The sequence below is a fragment of the Caretta caretta genome, chromosome 2 (assembly GCF_965140235.1).
Source record: "Caretta caretta isolate rCarCar2 chromosome 2, rCarCar1.hap1, whole genome shotgun sequence".
Lineage (NCBI taxonomy): Eukaryota > Metazoa > Chordata > Testudines > Cheloniidae > Caretta > Caretta caretta.
In genome coordinates, this window is record NC_134207.1 from 109,074,046 (window position 1) to 109,091,656 (window position 17,611).

Below are 17,611 nucleotides of genomic sequence, written 5' to 3' on the forward strand. Positions count from 1 at the left end.
CAAATGCAGCCAGACACCAGGGCATTTAGAAGAGCACAGGAGGGTGCGGTGCGCATCAGAGAAGCTTTGAAAACCAGTTTCATGACTGGCCCGGCTACGGTGTGAAAGTTCCATTGGTTTCTCCTTGATGAAACCCCGCCAGCCCCGGGTTCACTCTACTTTCCTGTAAGCTAAGTACCCTGCCCTCCCCCCTTCGATCACCACTTGCAGAAGCAATAAACCATTGTTGCTTCACATTCATGCATTCTTTATTTATTCATCACACAAACAGGGGGATAACTGCCAAGGTAGCCCGGGAGGGGTGGTGGAGGAGAGAAGCACCGGGTGGGGTGGTGGAGGAGGGAAGGACAAGGGCACACAGCACTTCAAAAGTTTAAAACTTAAAACTTATTGAATGCCAGCCTTCTGTTGCTTGGACAATCCTCTGGGGTGGAGTGGCTGGGTGTCCGGAGGGCCCCCCACTGCATTCTTGGGCGTCTGGGTGAGGAGGCTATGCAACTTGGAGTGGAGGGCGGTTGGTTACACAGGGGCTGTAGCAGAGGTCTGTGGTCCTGCTGCCTCTCCTGCAGCTCAACCATACGCTGGAGCATATGAGTTTGATCCTCCAGCAGCCTGAGCATTGATTCCTGCCTTCTGTCAGCAAGCTGACGCAACCTATCATCTTCAGCCCACCACCTCTCCTCGCGTTCATATTGTGCTTTCCTGCACTCGGAGACTGTCTGCCTCCATAAATTTTGCTGTGCTCGGTCAGTGTGGGAGGTCAGCATGAGGTCAGAGAACATTTCATCGCAAGTGCGTTTTTTTCGCCTTCTAATCTTCGCTAGCCTCTGGGAAGGAGAAACATATGCAGCTGGTGGAGGGAAAAAAAAGGGAAAGTGGTAGTTAAAAAGACACATTTTATAGAACTATGGGTACACTCTTCCACGGTAAACCTTGCTGTTAACATTACACAGAACATGTGTTTTAATTACAAGGTCGCATTTTGCCTCTTATTGAGGGTATGCCAGTTTGGTGTGAGAGATCACTCATGCAGGGCCGTGCAACAGAATTCGGCTTGCAGGCAGCCATGGTAAGCCACGCTCTTTTGGCTTCTTTAACCTTCATAACATGTGGGAATGGTTTCAAACAGCAGCGCCCCCATTTCCCATACAAAGTAGCCGTTGGGTTGGCCATTTAAAATAGGTTGGCAATTTAAAAGGAGGGGTTGTGGTTTCCGGGTTAACATGCAGCAGAAACCCAACTAACCCCCCACCACACACGCACATACACACACCCAATTCTCTGGGATGATGGCTTCACCCCTCCCTCCATTGCATGGCTAAAAGCAGGGAAGATTTCTGTTCAGCCACAGGCAAACAGCCCAGCAGGAACTCTGAATGTCCGCTTACTAAAACCACCCTATTTCAACCAGGTGACCATGAATGACATCACTCTCCTGAGGGTAACACAGAGAGATAAAGAACGGATGTTGTTTGAATGCCAGCAAACACCGGGACCATACGTTGCAATGCTTTGCTCTGCAATGATTCCCGACTACGTGCTACTGGCCTGGCGTGGTAAAGTGTCCTGCCATGAAGGACGGAATAAGGCTGCCCTCCCCGGAAACTTTTTGCAAAGGCTTTGGAAGTACATCCAGGAGACCTTTATGGAGATGTTCCCTGGAGGATTTCCGCTCCATTCCCAGACACGTTAACAGACTTTTCCAGTAGCTATACTGGCCACAAATTCAAGGGCAAATCAATCATTAAATATGCTTGCTTTTAAACCATGTATAATATTTACAAAGGTACACTCACCAGAGGCTCCTTCTCCACCTTCAGGGTCTGGTTCGGGGGGTAGTGGCTCCAGTCCAGGGTGATAAACAGATCCTGGCTGTTAGGGAAACCAGTTTCTCCGCTTCCTTGCTGTCAGCTATCTACAACCTCCTCATCATCATCTTCCACGCCCCCAAAACCCACTTCCGTGTTGACTCCCACTCCTTGGATGGAGTCAAAGCACAGGGTTGGGGGTAGTGGTGACTGAACCCCCTAGAATGGCATGCAGCTCATCATAGAAGCAGCATGTCTTGGGCTCTGAATTGGAGCGGCCGTTTGCCTCTCTGGTTTTTTGGTAGGCTTGCCTGAGCTCCTTAATTTTCACGCAGCACTGCTGAGGGTCCCTGTTATAGCCTCTGTCCTTCATGCCCTTGGGAGATTTTTTCAAATGTTTTGGCATTTCGTTTTTTCGAACTGAGTTCTGCCAGCACGGATTTGTCTCCCCATACAGCAATCAGATCCCGTACCTCCCGTTCGGTCCATGCTGGAGCTCTTCGGCGATTCTGGGACTGCATGGTTTCCTGCGCTGATGGGCTCTGCATGGTGACCTGTGCAGGTGAGCTCGCCATGCTGGCCAAATAGGAAATGAGACTGAAAAGTTCGCAGGCCTTTTCCTGTCTACCTGGCCAGTGCATCTGAGTTGAGAGCTCTGTCCAGAGCGGTCACTACTGAGCACTCTGGGATAGCTCCCAGAAGCCAATACCGTCGAATTGCGTCCACACTATCCCAAATTCGACCCAGCAAGACCGATTTCAGCGCTAATCCCCTCGTCGGGGGTGGAGTAAAGAAATCAATTTTAAGAGCCCTTTAAGTCGAAAAAAAGGGCTTCATCATGTGGATGGGTGCAGAGTTAAATCGAGGTAACACTGCTAAATTCGACCTAAACTCGTAGTGTAAACCAGGCCTTAGACAAATACACAGTTCCATTGGCTTCACTGGATGATTCATATATGTAAATTTAGCACTTGAGCGCTTTTTCAGGATCAAGGCCTGAGTCATGATCTGGTTATACAAGGCCTCAACCTGAAGTAAGTTTGGCTTGAACAAACATACATACCAATATTCAGTTATCTTTTAAAAAAAAAACTAAGGAGTAATAATCTAGTAGTGTAATAGCTTAATGTCATTTAATCTACTGAGTTAGCATAAACTGTAAGCAAACTCTCCACAGTTCCTTGGAAAAAGAGAAGTCTCGTTTAATGGAAAAAACAATCCTGAACTGGCATTTATGAACCTTTATAGATAAATATGTTTTATCATCTACTAGGATAAAATTTAACAGGGTTTTTTTATATGTAAGAGTCCAAAAGAAAACCACTAAGTCCTACTGTATGTTTAAACATAAAGTATCAGTCCAGAGAAACCCAGAGAAAAAGATGGAGTGGCATTCTTAACCCATGTTTATGATAGCGCAGGAGAAGAAAGAAAACCCGACCATGCTCACAACCAACACCAGCCCCAACTTGAAGCATCCTGGAATTTTTGTATTTAAACATTTAACTGTTACACAAATTGACGCCGTTCTATAGAACAGATTTACAGCACTCAATCTGGCATAGAATCTTTAACTTTGAAGCTTCACAACAATCTTCATTCTCCCTTTCTCTGCCTGCCCGCCCACCCACCCCCATACACATTGAGGATTATTCTTGACAAGTAAAATGTGGAAGCAGTGTTCCAGCATGGTCATTATAACTCCTTTCTGAATGAGACCAGATCCATAGTAGCATTCTCCAGTAACAACCAGAATTATGCTAGTCGGACAATCCACATTTAGCAGGAAAGTACTCCACATCGATCGCAGCAGCCCCATGGTGCTCTCCCATCCTGACAAGCCAGGGAGCAAAAGAACAAGAGAAAAGGACAAACTCTTACTTCTCAAATCGCAGTGGAATGTTGAGGGACACCAACAGGTTATGGGTAGGGCCCTACCAAATTCATGGTGCATTGTGGTCAATTTCACGGTCATAAGATTTTAAAAAGACGACATTTCAGGTATTTAAATCCAAAATTTCACGGTGTTGTAATTGTAGAGGTCCTAACCCAAAAAGGAGTCGTGGGGGAGGGTTGCTGCACTGCTACCCTTGCTCCTGCTGGTGGCGGCGCCGCATTCAGAGCTGGGCAGCTGGAGAGCGGCGGCTGCTGGCCAGTCACCCAGCTCTGAAGGCAGAGCCACGACCAGCAGCAGTGCAGAAGTAATGATGGCATGATATGGTATTGCCACCCTTACTTACAGAACCGAGCCCTCAGTCAGCAGCTGCCACTCTTCAGCTGCTGTTCTCCAACCACCCAGCTCTGAAGGCAGAGCAGAAGTAAGGGTGGCAATACCGTGGGCCCCATAAAATAACCTTGCGCCCCTCCCCCACAACTCCCTTTTGGGTCAGGACCCCTCAATTTAAGAAATGCTGGTCTCCCTGTGAAATCTGTATAGTTTAGGGTAAAAGCACACAGAAGACCATATTTCACGGTCCGTGACGTGTTTTTCATGGCTGTGAATTTGGTAGAGCCCTAGTTATGAGTCCGCTGTCAATTTTTTCATTGCAGATCTCTATGTTCAGGAACACAAAGTTCACTCCATCCACCTGCTGAAATATGGGTTTTAACCACTGCAATTAGAAGACCCTCAAAATTGTTACCTCCTTTAAATACAAAATCTTATACTGTGCCCATCACCATATTCAAGTGCCTCTAAAAAGAAACTGTAATTTTAGTAACTGTCCATGGTTACCACTTTCCACCTTCCAAATACATTTTATAAAGATTTTTCAATATAGCTTACAAAGACCAACCGATACAGAACATAAATGCTCCTAAATAAATCAGTCTATTGCAGAGGTCCCCAAACTGTGGGGCAGAATATTCAGGGGGGCGCAGCTGGGGCCCAGGCCAGCTCCCGCCGGGGGAGGCACCACCCAGCTCCTCTCCTGGCCCAGGGTCCCGGCTGCCAGCCCCCTTACCCCGTCCACGTCCCGCGCCCCAGAGCCACGGTCCACTCCCAGCCACAGCTCAGGGGGAATGCAGAGAGGGGTTGGGGAGGGCACGAGGTAAATAGTCTTGGGGTCACTGGTCTATTGAGTCAAAAAAGAAAAACCAACGAAAACAAACAAAACAAAAAAACCCTTAAGTCTCTGGCCATGGGAAACAAGATTTCTCCAATGCACTGTGTGGTATGCATGGTTATTTATTCCAGCAGTATAGAACTGAACAGATCAAGTACAAATTTGGACCTTATCCTGCAAGTGGTCCCACTAGAATCCATAAAACTACTCATATAAAGATTTGCAAGATCAGACCCTTGAACAGCAAGGGGTCCATGGTATCAACTCATAAACCTGCATATGATTTCTCTCCCTTTATTTCTGCTTGTTTAAGATTAAAGCCAAAAAACGTAAGGGTAAGAGTGAAAACTAACCCTTATCTTATCCCCACTGTATTTAAGTATTGCACATAAGAAATGTAAGTCAACCACATTTCAGCAATACATTCAATACTTGGGCATACCAAGTAACATCTAGTTTTCTGGCTTAAAGCTCATGTCTGATTCTTAACATATTTTTATACTACTTACGATCACATGGGCTATCAACAAGTACAAAAGGAAAATAACACATTCATCACGAATTCTGTGAAAGAGCTCATAGTGGCTGGCAACCTAGTCTATTCAGGACAACAATACTAACACATGACATTGAAGCTGTAACTGCCAAATTAATCAAACCCTTCGGTAAATACAATTCAGACAAGCAAATTCAACACCTCAAAAAACTAGTCTATATACAAACTCAAAAGATAACCACAATTTTATAATGCCACTTATATAGGGTGACCATATTTCCCTATGCTGAATATAGGACACCTGGTAAAATTACTCGTACTCAAGCGAGTTCAACGGTAATCAATCAGAACTATGCAGTACAATCGTTCAAATTAACATCAAGTTGACTGATCCCCCATTTAGGAAGAAATACTGCATAGTTGGATTCTTTATATTTACCTTCTTATCTTTAAGACTTCAGGGTTCACACTAGGCATGTAAATACCATTTTAAAAGTTAACCGTTTAAACGATTAAAAAATATGTCATTTAAATGGTTAACCAATTAAGCATGGCTGGCATCACCTGTATTGTTCATTGGTATTGTTCATCAATCAGGAGGTGGAGGCGTATTGTTCATCAATCAGGAGGTGGAGGCAGGTCAGATAAAATGATTTTAAAATAATACCTGGCACTTATAGTACAGTATAATTTCAATTAACTGGGATTTTCAGATAAAAGGAATTAGGTTATCTGAATCCAGAGTGCATCCCCCATGCTCCCTATGTTGGTTGGTAGCACTCACGTTTATGTGAGTGCCCGATTATCTGAAAATTTAGGCTGTCCCCAAGAAAATTTGGATAAACAGGAGTGTACTGTACTTCGTATCAGAGTACATTACAGGTGAATCCTTGCTACTGGAAGTGAGTTAGGGAATGTGTCTAATTTGTTATACCAAGGAATTGTGAATCAGTGTTTTTAGTACTACTCCTGCCTCTGCTTCTAACTCACTCTGATTTTGAGCAAGTCAGTATGGTTATGATTAAGAAAGTGACTGAGTAAAAACAATGTTGTTCTTCTTGACATCTGTTTCACTGTGTGTGTATTCAGTCATTACAAAAAAAAAAAAGTTATAACATGTTTTGTATCCTGGCTAGACTGGTAGAACCAACATAGCTATGGGACACAAAGCTGGATTCTGTATCATTTTTTATACATCAGCAGCATTACAACTGAATCTTTTATTTCTATTGATGATGCTCAAGACTAAGTACAAGGCTCTAGAGATTCCAGGTTGAGTTTTCAGTGGTGTCAGAAAAAACATCTTTTTACTTTTAGACTGAGCAAATCTGATGTGGAATCATCAGGATGCAATAAATATGGAACCCCACAATGCCATTTTTCAAACGCTAACTCTGCCCTCAACATCTTCATTTTAGAGGAGAAAATACTAATGTGTGTGTGGAATTATGGAGCTTAATGTTTATAAAATACTTTGATATCCTTTGAAAGACATTTTAGAAGTGCAAAGCAGCACTCTCCATTAAAGATATAGGGAGAATGAAAAAATATTCCAACTGAAATGTGGGGTTTAAGTTGATATTCTTTTAAATTTTCTTGCCCAGATGAGGGTTTTGGTTGTGCAGGGCTAATACAGTAAGGCTGTGTCTACACTACAGCCTATGGCAGCACCCCGCGAACAACATTAAGTTATACCAACATTAGCATTCATGCGCACAGTACTACGTCAGCAGGAGAGCTTCTGCTGCAACATAGCTTCTGCTGCTCATGGAGGTGGGTTTTTCTTATGTCAACAGGAGAGCTCTCTCCCATCAGCATAGATCTCTCTTTACCTGATGCACTATAGCGGCCCAAGAGACTTGTTATCCTGCTGATTACCTATTGAGGGGATTTTGGTGTTTTAGGATGTATGCTAACCTGTCATCTGCTACTGGTGTGCAACGTTATAGGCACTAGAATCTTTGACCCTGGGAAATGTTGTTGCTGATTAAATGGATGCTGAGTGTCACAGGATAAGTGTAGGGTGACCAGATGTCCTGTTTTTAAGCCCTCCTGCAACTGTCCCAACATTTCCTTAAAAACGGGCAAACTGTCCCAGATTTTCTGTCTCCCCCATCACTACTGACGGATCCCCTATAGCTGCTGGCTGGACCCCTGTTTGCCAGCCGCCCCTCCACCAGCGGTGAGTTGGAGGTTCCAGTGGCCAACGATGGGGGAAGGGTGTGCAAGGCTGGTGGCAGGGTGAAGATGCAGCTGGCAGGGTCAGCCGCTCCCCTGCTGGTCTGTCAGCACGGGCCCTGCTGTGTTCCAGCTCTCAGCCAGGAGAGCCCCATCCCACTTCCAACCAACACTGGCTGAGCACTGCAAGCTGCGGTGGCTAGTGAGTGCGGGCAGGCGCCAGATGGTGGCCAGTAACGTGTCGTCTATGTTGCCCACCAATCGGCCCTTTAAGCGTTCCCCCTCTCGCTGTCCTCTCCTTCCTTTGCCCCTTCACAACTCCCTGCAACCCACTGTTCTTCCATGTCCTCCCCGGCAGGGTGCATCCCAGGCCCAGAGAACCAGCCCCTGGTTGGAGCACTCAGCTCACAAACAGCCCGGCCAGCAGGCTCCTTCCTGCCCCCACTGCCTCTGGCTGGGCTGGTGCCCCAGGAAAGCCCAAGACCCTCCAGCCCAGAACACTGGCCAGGAGGAGCCAAGCCCTGCCTGTGCCAAAGCCCCACACAGCACTGGCATGGGGAAGCCTCTCTGCCTCTCAGCTAAGCTCTAAAGTGGCAGGGGGTAGAAGCGATTTTCAGCCTGTTCATGCCCCAAACCTACAGGCTCCACAGCAGCTCCTGCAGCAGGGGCTCAGCACCCTTTCCACACACACCCCCGCCCCAGGGAGCAAGGGGTTGCTCCGTCCCCTAGGCACGCTCCCCTCCTGAGCCACCTCTCCAGCCGAGTTTGCTGCAGTCAGGTTTCCTGGTGACAATGTATTCTGAGGGCTTAACCCCTTCCTGCCCACACTGTAGCCAGGAAGTGGCTGGGTTTTGTCAATGGCCAGCAGCAGTCTGGAGGTGTTAGCTGCCTTTTGATACTGCAGGCATGCAGGAACAAGCTGCTTCCAACCTGGGATGGGGTGGGGAGGAGAAGCGATGAGCTCTGTAAACACACAGGCCAGGTCATCCCTTCCACCCCCTCTTCCCCTGACACTGGAAGCAGCTCCCATCCCTTCCCTCCCACACAGTGCTGAAAGGCTGCTGCTGGCCACATTCTGGTGCAAACCCTGGCAGAAATCTGGAGAGGAGGGGCATATGACCCTTCTTTCCCCGCCAATGTCTTGCCTCAGGAAGACACAGCACCAGGAAAGGCGGGTCCGTCCCGGGGGTCCAGCCAGGCGTGGAGGACAGAGCACCAGGTAGAGAGGGTCAGATGGGTTGGTCAACCCCCGTGTGAGTGAGCGAGTGTGTGTGTGTGTGTGTGTCAACCCTCCCCATGTGAGCAACGGATGTAAAAGGTTAACCGGTAAGCAACAGTTAACCCGCCTTAACAGTTAACCCCGGGTCGGCCAGCCAGCCCCCAGCAGTCCCACGGCGGCCGGCCAACCCCAGCAGCCTATTAGCATAAAAACCCCACCTCCACGATCAGCAGAAGTTAAGTCGGCAGGAGAAGCTCTCCCGCCGACTTAGCCCTATGCACATGAGTGCTTATGTCAGTGTAACTTATGTTGCTCAAGGGAGAGGCTTAATCACCACCTTAAACAATGAAAGTTATGCTGACATAGGCTGTAGTGTAGACATAGCCTCATATGCTGAGCTTTCCATCTATCCTGATGCCAATTTCACTATTTTCCAAGTTACCAATGACAGATAAGACCTGAATTTCTCAGGTACAATAACTCCTCACGTAACGTTGTAGTTATCTTCTGAAAAAAATGCAACTTTAAGCAAAACGATGTTAAGTGAATCCAATTTCCCCATACGAATTAATGTAAATGGGGGTGGGGGTTAGGTTCCAGGGAAATTTTTTTCACCAGACAAAAACCTATTTTTTTATACACACACACACACTACATTTTAAACAAACAATTTAATACTGTACACAGCAATGATGACTGTGAAGCTTGGTTAAAGTGGTGAAATCAGAGGGTGGGATATTTCCCAGGGAATGCCTTACTGCTAAATGATGAACTATCATTTGACTGAGCCCTCAAGGGTTAACACACTGTTGTTAATGTAGCCTCACACTCTACAAGGCAGCACGAATGGAAGGAGGGGAAACAGCATGGCAGATAGAGACACACACCTTGTGTGGGGGACAGAGATGTGCATTGCCCCTTTAAGTATGCTGACCCCATTCTAAGTATATTGCCTTTAAAAAAATCAGGAAGTTGAAACAGCAGCTGTGGCCAGCAAGCTCTCTCTGTCCTGAGCCCTGTCCTGTCCCCACCCTGCTCTATATGGAGAAGGGGTAAGCGGGGGGCAGGAGTAGGGGGGAGAGGGACACCCTGACATTAGCCTCCTTCTTCCCCCACACCCTTTTGTTGTATTCATCTCGCTTTGTTAAACAATTGTGATTAAAATAGAGATAGAGGATGTATGTGGATGGATGCTTGGTGTGGATAACAACTGAATGATCAGGGAGGTGCCAGCCAAAGAATCCAGTGTCCATCGGCTGAAGAAGGCGTCAAGTGGAAATAACCAGAGGACCCCCGGAGGGCAGACTGGAATCCACTCAACAGCCTCAGAATGGGAGAACCAAAGAACAAGATAACATCTGGCAGCACGGAGCCATCAGGAATGTGCCATCTGCTGATTGATTCAGCAGCAGCATGATGAAGCAATTCCCATAAACTAGCATAGGAAGAAATTCCTATAGAAATGGACTCTAGAAAGTGAGAACTTTGGGGTCTGATTCTGAAAACCAACTTCCAGGAGCATCAGATGAGCAACTGACAAGGCCTTGCTCCCTCCTCATGTCCAGGCCACCTGGCCAGTGGCTTGGCATGAGCAACTCTAAGGCTGGTAACTATGATAAAAATCTTGCAGTTTGTATTCACAACAAATGTGGCATTTTGCCTTTTCCCCTTTCATAAGATCCTGCTGGTTTTTATTTTATAGGTATAACAGGAGCAGCACATGGCTGTGGGGGGAGGCACAGCTGAACTGCTAGCAATTGGTAGCCTGCTGGATGGCTGCTGCACAGGGAACTTAGGGGAGCCAGGAGCTGCTAGCGGCAAGTTATATCTCCACATGGTGGCTTAGCACCAGCAATATTCAGAGCCCAGGGGCCCAGCTCCACCAATATTTGGGGCCAAGTTTGGGGGGGGTGTCATAAATATAAAGGGAAGGGTAAACCCCTTTGAAATCCCTCCTGGCCAGGGGAAAGCTCCTCTCACCTGTAAAGGGTTAAGAAGCTAAAGGTAACCTCGCTGGCACCTGACCAAAATGACCAATGAGGAGACAAGATACTTTCAAAAGCTGGGAGGAGGGAGAGAAACAAAGGGTCTGTGTCTGTCTGTAGTCGTCTTGGCCGGGGATAGACCAGGAATGGAGTCTTAGAACTTTTAGTAAGTAATCTAGCTAGGTATGTGTTAGATTATGATTTCTTTAAATGGCTGAGAAAAGAATTGTGCTGAATAGAATAACTATTTCTTTTGTGTATCTTTTTTGTAACTTAAGGTTTTGCCTAGAGGGGTTCTCTATGTTTTTGAATCTAATTACCCTGTAAGATATCTACCATCCTGATTTTACAGGGGGGATTTCTTTATTTCTATTTACTTCTATTTTTATTAAAAGTCTTCTTGTAAGAAAACTGAATGCTTTTTCATTGTTCTCAGATCCAAGGGTTTGGGTCTGTGGTCACCTATGCAAATTGGTGAGGCTTTTTATCCAACATTTCCCAGGAAAGGGGGGGTGCAAGTGTTGGGAGGATTGTTCATTGTTCTTAAAATCCAAGGGTCTGGGTCTGTAGTCACCTAGGCAAATTGGTGAGGCTTTTTACCAAACCTTGTCCAGGAAGTGGGGTGCAAGGTTTTGGGAAGTATTTTGGGGGGAAAGACGCGTCCAAACAGCTCTTCCCCAGTAACCAATATTAGTTTGGTGGTGGTAGCGGCCAATCCAAGGACAAAGGGTGGAATATTTTGTACCTTGGGGAAGTTTTGACCTAAGCTGGTAAAGATAAGCTTAGGAGGTTTTTCATGCAGGTCCCCACATCTGTACCCTAGAGTTCAGAGTGGGGGAGGAACCTTGACAAGGGGGCAGGTTCCCCCGGCCCTCTCTTGCTGCCCCCACTCCCCTCCCCGGAGCAGAGCATCCCTGCCTCTGCCTTTTCCCTGAAGCTCTATGTTGCCTCCCCGCAGCAACTGCTGCTGCAGGGTCCTATTGCCCCCTATCTCCACTGCCTGAGGCATACTGACTGAGCTTGCCCTTCCACCTCAGACCCTTCCCTTTTCCGGCAGGACCCTCCACCAGCAGAGGGGACCCCTCCGCCCACAGTCACCGCTCCTGCCCCATGCTGGGCAAGGAGGCAGCCCCATCCCTCACCCCCCAGTGAGGCTACAGTCAGGGGCAACAGCAGGGGAGGAGGCGCACGCAGCACCCCCCGGCACCCACCAAGGGGGAGGCAAGGGAGATTCCTGGACCTGAGAGGGGCCCTAGAAGCACATGCAGTGACAGTGGTGGGGGTGAGTGTGCTGCTGGGGGGGCAGGAAAGAGAGGCTCCTGCCCCAGAGCTCGCTACTACCGGCAGGGAAAGGGCTGGGGGGAGTCGTCCTCTCTGGCCCCTGTCCCAGAGCAGCCTGCCTGTACCCCAAATTCATCCCCAGCCCTGCCGCACCCTAGAGCCCACACCCCCAGCCAGAGCTTTTACCCCACCACCGCACCCTCAACCCTCTACCCCAGCCCTGAGCCCCTCTAACACCCCAAACACCTTATCCCCAGTCCCAGCCAGAGCCCTCATCCCCCTGCACTCCAACCCTCTGCCCCAGCCCTGAGCCTCTCTAACACCCCAAACCCACCAGCCCCAGACAGAGCCCTCACCCCCACACTCCTACTCTCACCCTGAGCCCCTCCCACACCCCAAACCCCTCATTCCCAACCCCAGAGCCCTCACCCCCTACACCGCTACTCTTGCCCTGAGCCCTTCCCATCCCCAAACTCCCTCCCAGGGCCTGCACCCTGCACCCCAATCTCCTGCCCCAGCCTAGGGCCTGCACCCCAGACCTCCTCCCGCATCCAAACTCCCTCCCAGAGCCTTGGGCAGGTGGGGGATGGAGTTTGGGGGGGCGGGTTCAGAGCATCACCAAAATTTCTACAAACCTGCCACCCCCTGAGCAGGGCTTCTGGTCCACCCTGGTTCCAAGCCCCCACCAGCTAGCTGCAATGGGCTGCTCTTCCTGCAAGCAGTGGACAAATCAGGTGGCTCCCAAACAACATCAGAAGGGAGCATTGCACAACTTTAAACGAGCATGTTCCCTAATTGATCAGCAACATAGCAACGAAACAACGTTAACTGGGACGACTTTAAGTGAGGAGCTACTGTACAAAATCAAACAGAAAAAACACTAACAAAAACATTTCAGATATACTGTATGCATATGCATTAAATTACAAAGAAGCTAAAATGGGGCCAGAATCTTTGTTTTTTTCCTTTGCAGGTCACCTTTAAGTCTGTGTCTCAGGAATCTTATTTACTTTTTACAAGCAGCCCAATATTCTAATATGCACTATCCATGGTTCCACACAGTAGACAAAACATTTTGTTAGTGAAGTTCAGTTTCAAGTTTGAGACCTTCCAGCTGCAACAGAAAGTTTCATCAACAATATCTCAATCCTTTTAAAACCTAAATTATACAGGCACACATGTATATGAATATTTCAAGCTGGCAAGCCAATAAATTAATAAAAAACAAGATGGACATAATGTTAGCAGTCAACTTATACTGCTAACCTGAGAACATAACTAACCATGAATGAAACACTCCAGAAGTAAGTTATAAAAGGTAATCAATTAAGTTTATATTATTCATTTTCCCCAGTCTGAAGTTTCTTCCTCTAGCATGCAATAAAACACCACACAGGCCCAATATACACACCATACTGCAATGGTTTAATTAAACATGTGATTTAAAAATCAAACAGGTACAAAACCCTCTGTGAACGCTCATAACTCAATTTAAGCCTGTCTTACGACGACTGTGTTAAATCAATTCCTTACCATCTTAGCTAAATCAGTATAAGCCTGGGTTAAACTGATTTAAGTATCTGTGTAGAAGTCTGCACCAATCTAACTAAATTTAAAAACAAATGTTTAAATTGATTTAGTTAAACCAATCCACCTTGTATGAACAGAAAACCAAAAATCTATGCTAAGAGAGGGGTAAACAGGCCCTTGGAAACAATAATTGCTCCAAGACACTACTGCTCTTTTCTTAAGTAAGGTCTAGGTGAAGTGAGAGACAAGTTATGGAACAAAGCATTTTAAAATTAGACAAACCCTATTTTCAGGTTCATAAAATGAAAAAAATTAGATCGCTCTAAAGCAACATACTAAAACACCATGACCAGACTAAAAACATACCTTGATTTATGCAACGTGTCTTAAGTTCTCTTGAATAAAGTATCTGAAAAGTAGAAAAGGCTCTTAGAGACAAGATTCACCTAAACATACTCACAAGTCTGCCATAGATAGAATATCAGTTATTGAATTTGATTTATGTGTTCTTAAATACATAACTTAGTAACCACTTCAATTTTGGCTGTGTACTTGCACTCTGCATTTGGCACCTGAGGAACACGTTTACAGACTCCTGCAGTAAGGCAGCTATTCCAGATAAGGATAAATATTCAGTGTAAAAAGAGAAGTCTAAGGTGGCAGAAGTGTACTGATAAAAGTTTTGTTTACTAATGAGTTTTAGGGTGACCAGATGTCCCAATTTTATAGGGACAGTCCCGATTTTGGGGTCTTTTTCTTATATAGTCTCCTATTACCCCCCATCCTGTCCCGATTTTTCACACTTGCTGTCTGGTCACCCTAATGAGTTTGCACAATATGACCACTATGAGCTACATATTGACTCTGAAGTGCGTTATTTTCTTTAAGAGTGTTTAGTGTTAGTGTTAGTGTTTTGGAAAGGTACTAATCTCAGAGCTCTATAAATGGAAGATCCTGATTTATCCACCAGAATACAGTACATGCAGTAATAATGCAAGTTCCTGAACACTGCGCTACCAATGCAGCAAATGATTGAGAGAGACCACATCTCGGGATTAAGTCAGTACTTTTCTCTTATTGATCATTCAGTCCTTGCTGCAGAGTGCTAACAAAGTGGTGATTTTTGACATCCACATATGCCCTAGAAGGAACTGAGCTGAGACCACATAAGTATCACTGATTAGTAAATGTGAGCTTCTGTCTGTGAACTTCATGCATCCAATGAAGTGAGCTGTAGCTCACAAAAGCTTATGCTCTAATAAATTTGTTAGTCTCTAAGGTGCCACAAGTACTCCTTTTCTTTTTACGGATACAGACTAACACAGCTGCTACTCTGAAATCTGTCTGTTCAGTCACTTCTGTTCCAACACATCACAGACGATAGTATTTGCATCAGGCCTTCTCACAGATTCATCTTCATATTAAAAAAATATATATTTTAAAAGGAAAGAATAGACAAACCTTGGCATTCAAAAGATTCTGGTTTGAATGCATCATGGTGGACTGAACTAACAGATCTGGTCATCTTTCATAACACTGAAACACCATGGGAAGAAAAAACCAGACGCTGAGCTTTAGCCAACATATTCTTAGAACATGGGTCCAGCAGTGTTGCCTAATGGCTAGAACAGACTGGAACTCAGTCTTGGGTTTATTCCCAGCGGCCTCGGGCGTACTGGGTGACCAGGCAAGTAATTTCACCTCTGTGCTCCAGGATATGCACACTGCAATCACAGAGCGCCTCTGCAGCTAGCTGGCTCAGGTATAGGCAGCAAAAAAGCCAAGACAGCACAAGCTGCAGAGCCTGCTGGAGACACTGGGTGATTCCTCGCACAGGTAGCCAGCGGTGCCACGGTACCAGGACCCCAGCCAGGCAGCTCCGCGCTCGCTCGCTTACGGAGTCCCCACAAGCCACACGAGCCCCAGGATTGCCGGGCAGGTGCCTCCTCGGTTTCCTCCATCTGTAAAATGGGGACCATGATCCTGCCCCCTCCCACACACACACGTGGAGAGCTGCGCACCAGCAGCGCCAGGCGGGAGCCGGCTACGACGTTACCGTTACTGGCAAGGGGCTGCCCACGCTGGGGGACAGAGCACAGCCGCGCGCTCCGCGCAGGGCCCCGGGCACTGCCACCCCAGGGGCTCCGCACAAGCCGCCCCCACCTCCCGTTAACCCGGGGGGCCGCCGCTCGCAGGCGGGGGAAGGGGGGGGATGTGCCACCACAAGGGGCCGGGGCGGGGGAGTGTTACCGCCCCGCGCTGCTCTTGAGGGGCCAGCCCGCGCCCCCCGGCAGCCCCAGAAACGCGCCTGAGGGGGCTGTGCCCCCGCGAGACCCGCTAGGGGATGGGGCTACACGCTGAATAAACGACTCGGGGAGGGGGAGGGGGAAGGGTGGCAGTTACGACTCACCTCCCAGCCCGCGCCCTCAGCTGGACTCCACCATGATGCCTGCCGTCCGCCCCGCCCCTTCACACGTCAAACGTCGCAGCCGCGACGGGCTCCCAGGGCGGCCAAACTATTCCGTACCTTGGGCCCTCAGCTCCGCACAAACACACCCCCTACCAGAGCGAGGCTGGCCCCGCCCCCAGGCCTGGGCTGAGCCTTCTGAGTCCCGGGCTCCTCCCACCTCCCTCCCGCAGGGCGGAGGGAGGCGGGGCTGCCGAACGTTCCACTCGGGAGGGTGGGGCCGGGTTTGTGGGGAGATTGTTCGTTGTCCGGCGGCCCCCTAGCGGCCGAGCCGCTCCCTGACGCTGGGGCACGTGTCCCTGCTTTTCTCCGCCGCCAGGGGCTGCAACCTGCCTGCCGGCTGCGCGTGGCACCTTCGCAGGGAGTCCGGCGGCTTGGGCTCCGAGCCCACCCCGGCTCCTGGGAGGCTCGCGCTGAAAGCGCCGGAGTTAGCGCCACTCACCTTGGGCTGCTGAGGCCATAACAGGGCCCGCTTCGGGTTGCACAGGCACCTGGCCAGGGGCCCTGCCAAGGCTGCGTTTTAATGGGTGATATGCCTAACAGCTCCAGCTCACATGCGGCCTCCAGGACAAATCTGTCCAGAGTTTGCCCCAAGGCCCAGCACATGGCTTAGGTCCGGGTTGGGCAACCTTTTTGGCCCAAGGGGCACATTAGGGTGCAAAACTGTATGGAGGGCCAGGTAGGGAAGGCTGTGCACAGGTCTCCAAACAGCCTGGCCCCTGCCCCCTATTCACCGCCTCCCACCTCTGACTGTCCCCCTCAGAACCCCCGACCTATCCAACCCCCCCCCCTTGTCCCCTGACCACCCCCTCCTGATACCAGATGGAAAGAACAACAACAAAACTGATTTTTTTTTAACTTGCAGAAAAGAGAATTATAATGTATCTGAAACATCTCAAAGTGCATATATTCACAGTTTTATTTTGGAGCAGGCTGTATCTCCTTCAGGACATTAAAAACACAGTTTTTTGTAATTGCATTATGGATGTCATGCTAATTCATTTTGCAGTGGCCTTAGAATCCCTTTTTCTAAAAATAACTGATTTTCTCCCTATAGCAAGTAGAAAAGTTGTGAAAGCCATGGGTCTACTAATAGGAGCTTTTTATCTAACAGCAGATAAAGCCTAGCAGTCTCTTCCTCCATCTATGAATATTATTACACTTAAACTAATTATACAATATTTTTATCTGAGGCCAGTTACAGGAAAATAGGATATCAGTGAGAGCAAAGTAATTGGAGAGACGTGAAAAATTAGAACAGGACAAAGAGAGACAAGAGTTAACAGAATACACCATGAAGTGTTGAAGCAGTCTTTAAAAACTAATCTGTGTAGGCCAGGTTCCTGAGAGCCTGTATGTATCATGTGCATTATCTGGTATCAGACATTGAAACATTGTTGCTGTTGATTAAAATATCATATATGTTTGTGTTGAGTCTGTATGTAAAGTCTGTGGTAAACACATACACAGTGTTCAGGGATCCTGCCCATGAAACATAAAGTGATGATAGTAACTCATCAGTATGTCAGTTTTAACTGCTCCCATCTCTACCTTGCAGCAGTGAATGGTACTAATCTCTTCT

The 17,611-nt window shown here is 47.8% G+C and overlaps 1 protein-coding gene across 2 annotated transcripts in view; it reads right to left on the minus strand.

The window, feature by feature from the left end:
• The window catches only part of CDKAL1 (CDKAL1 threonylcarbamoyladenosine tRNA methylthiotransferase), a 685,215-nt gene extending 669,151 nt beyond the window's left edge, over positions 1-16,064 (minus strand). The window contains exons 1-2 of one of the 2 annotated variants that reach the window (XM_048839973.2): positions 15,973-16,064; positions 13,929-13,971 (exon numbers count right to left, since the gene is read on the minus strand). The gene's annotated coding sequence lies outside the window, so the exon portion shown is untranslated. The remainder of the gene's footprint in view (positions 1-13,928; positions 13,972-15,972) is intronic. The other variant, XM_048839974.2, reaches the window with a different exon arrangement.
• Between the last annotated feature and the right edge of the window lie 1,547 nt (positions 16,065-17,611).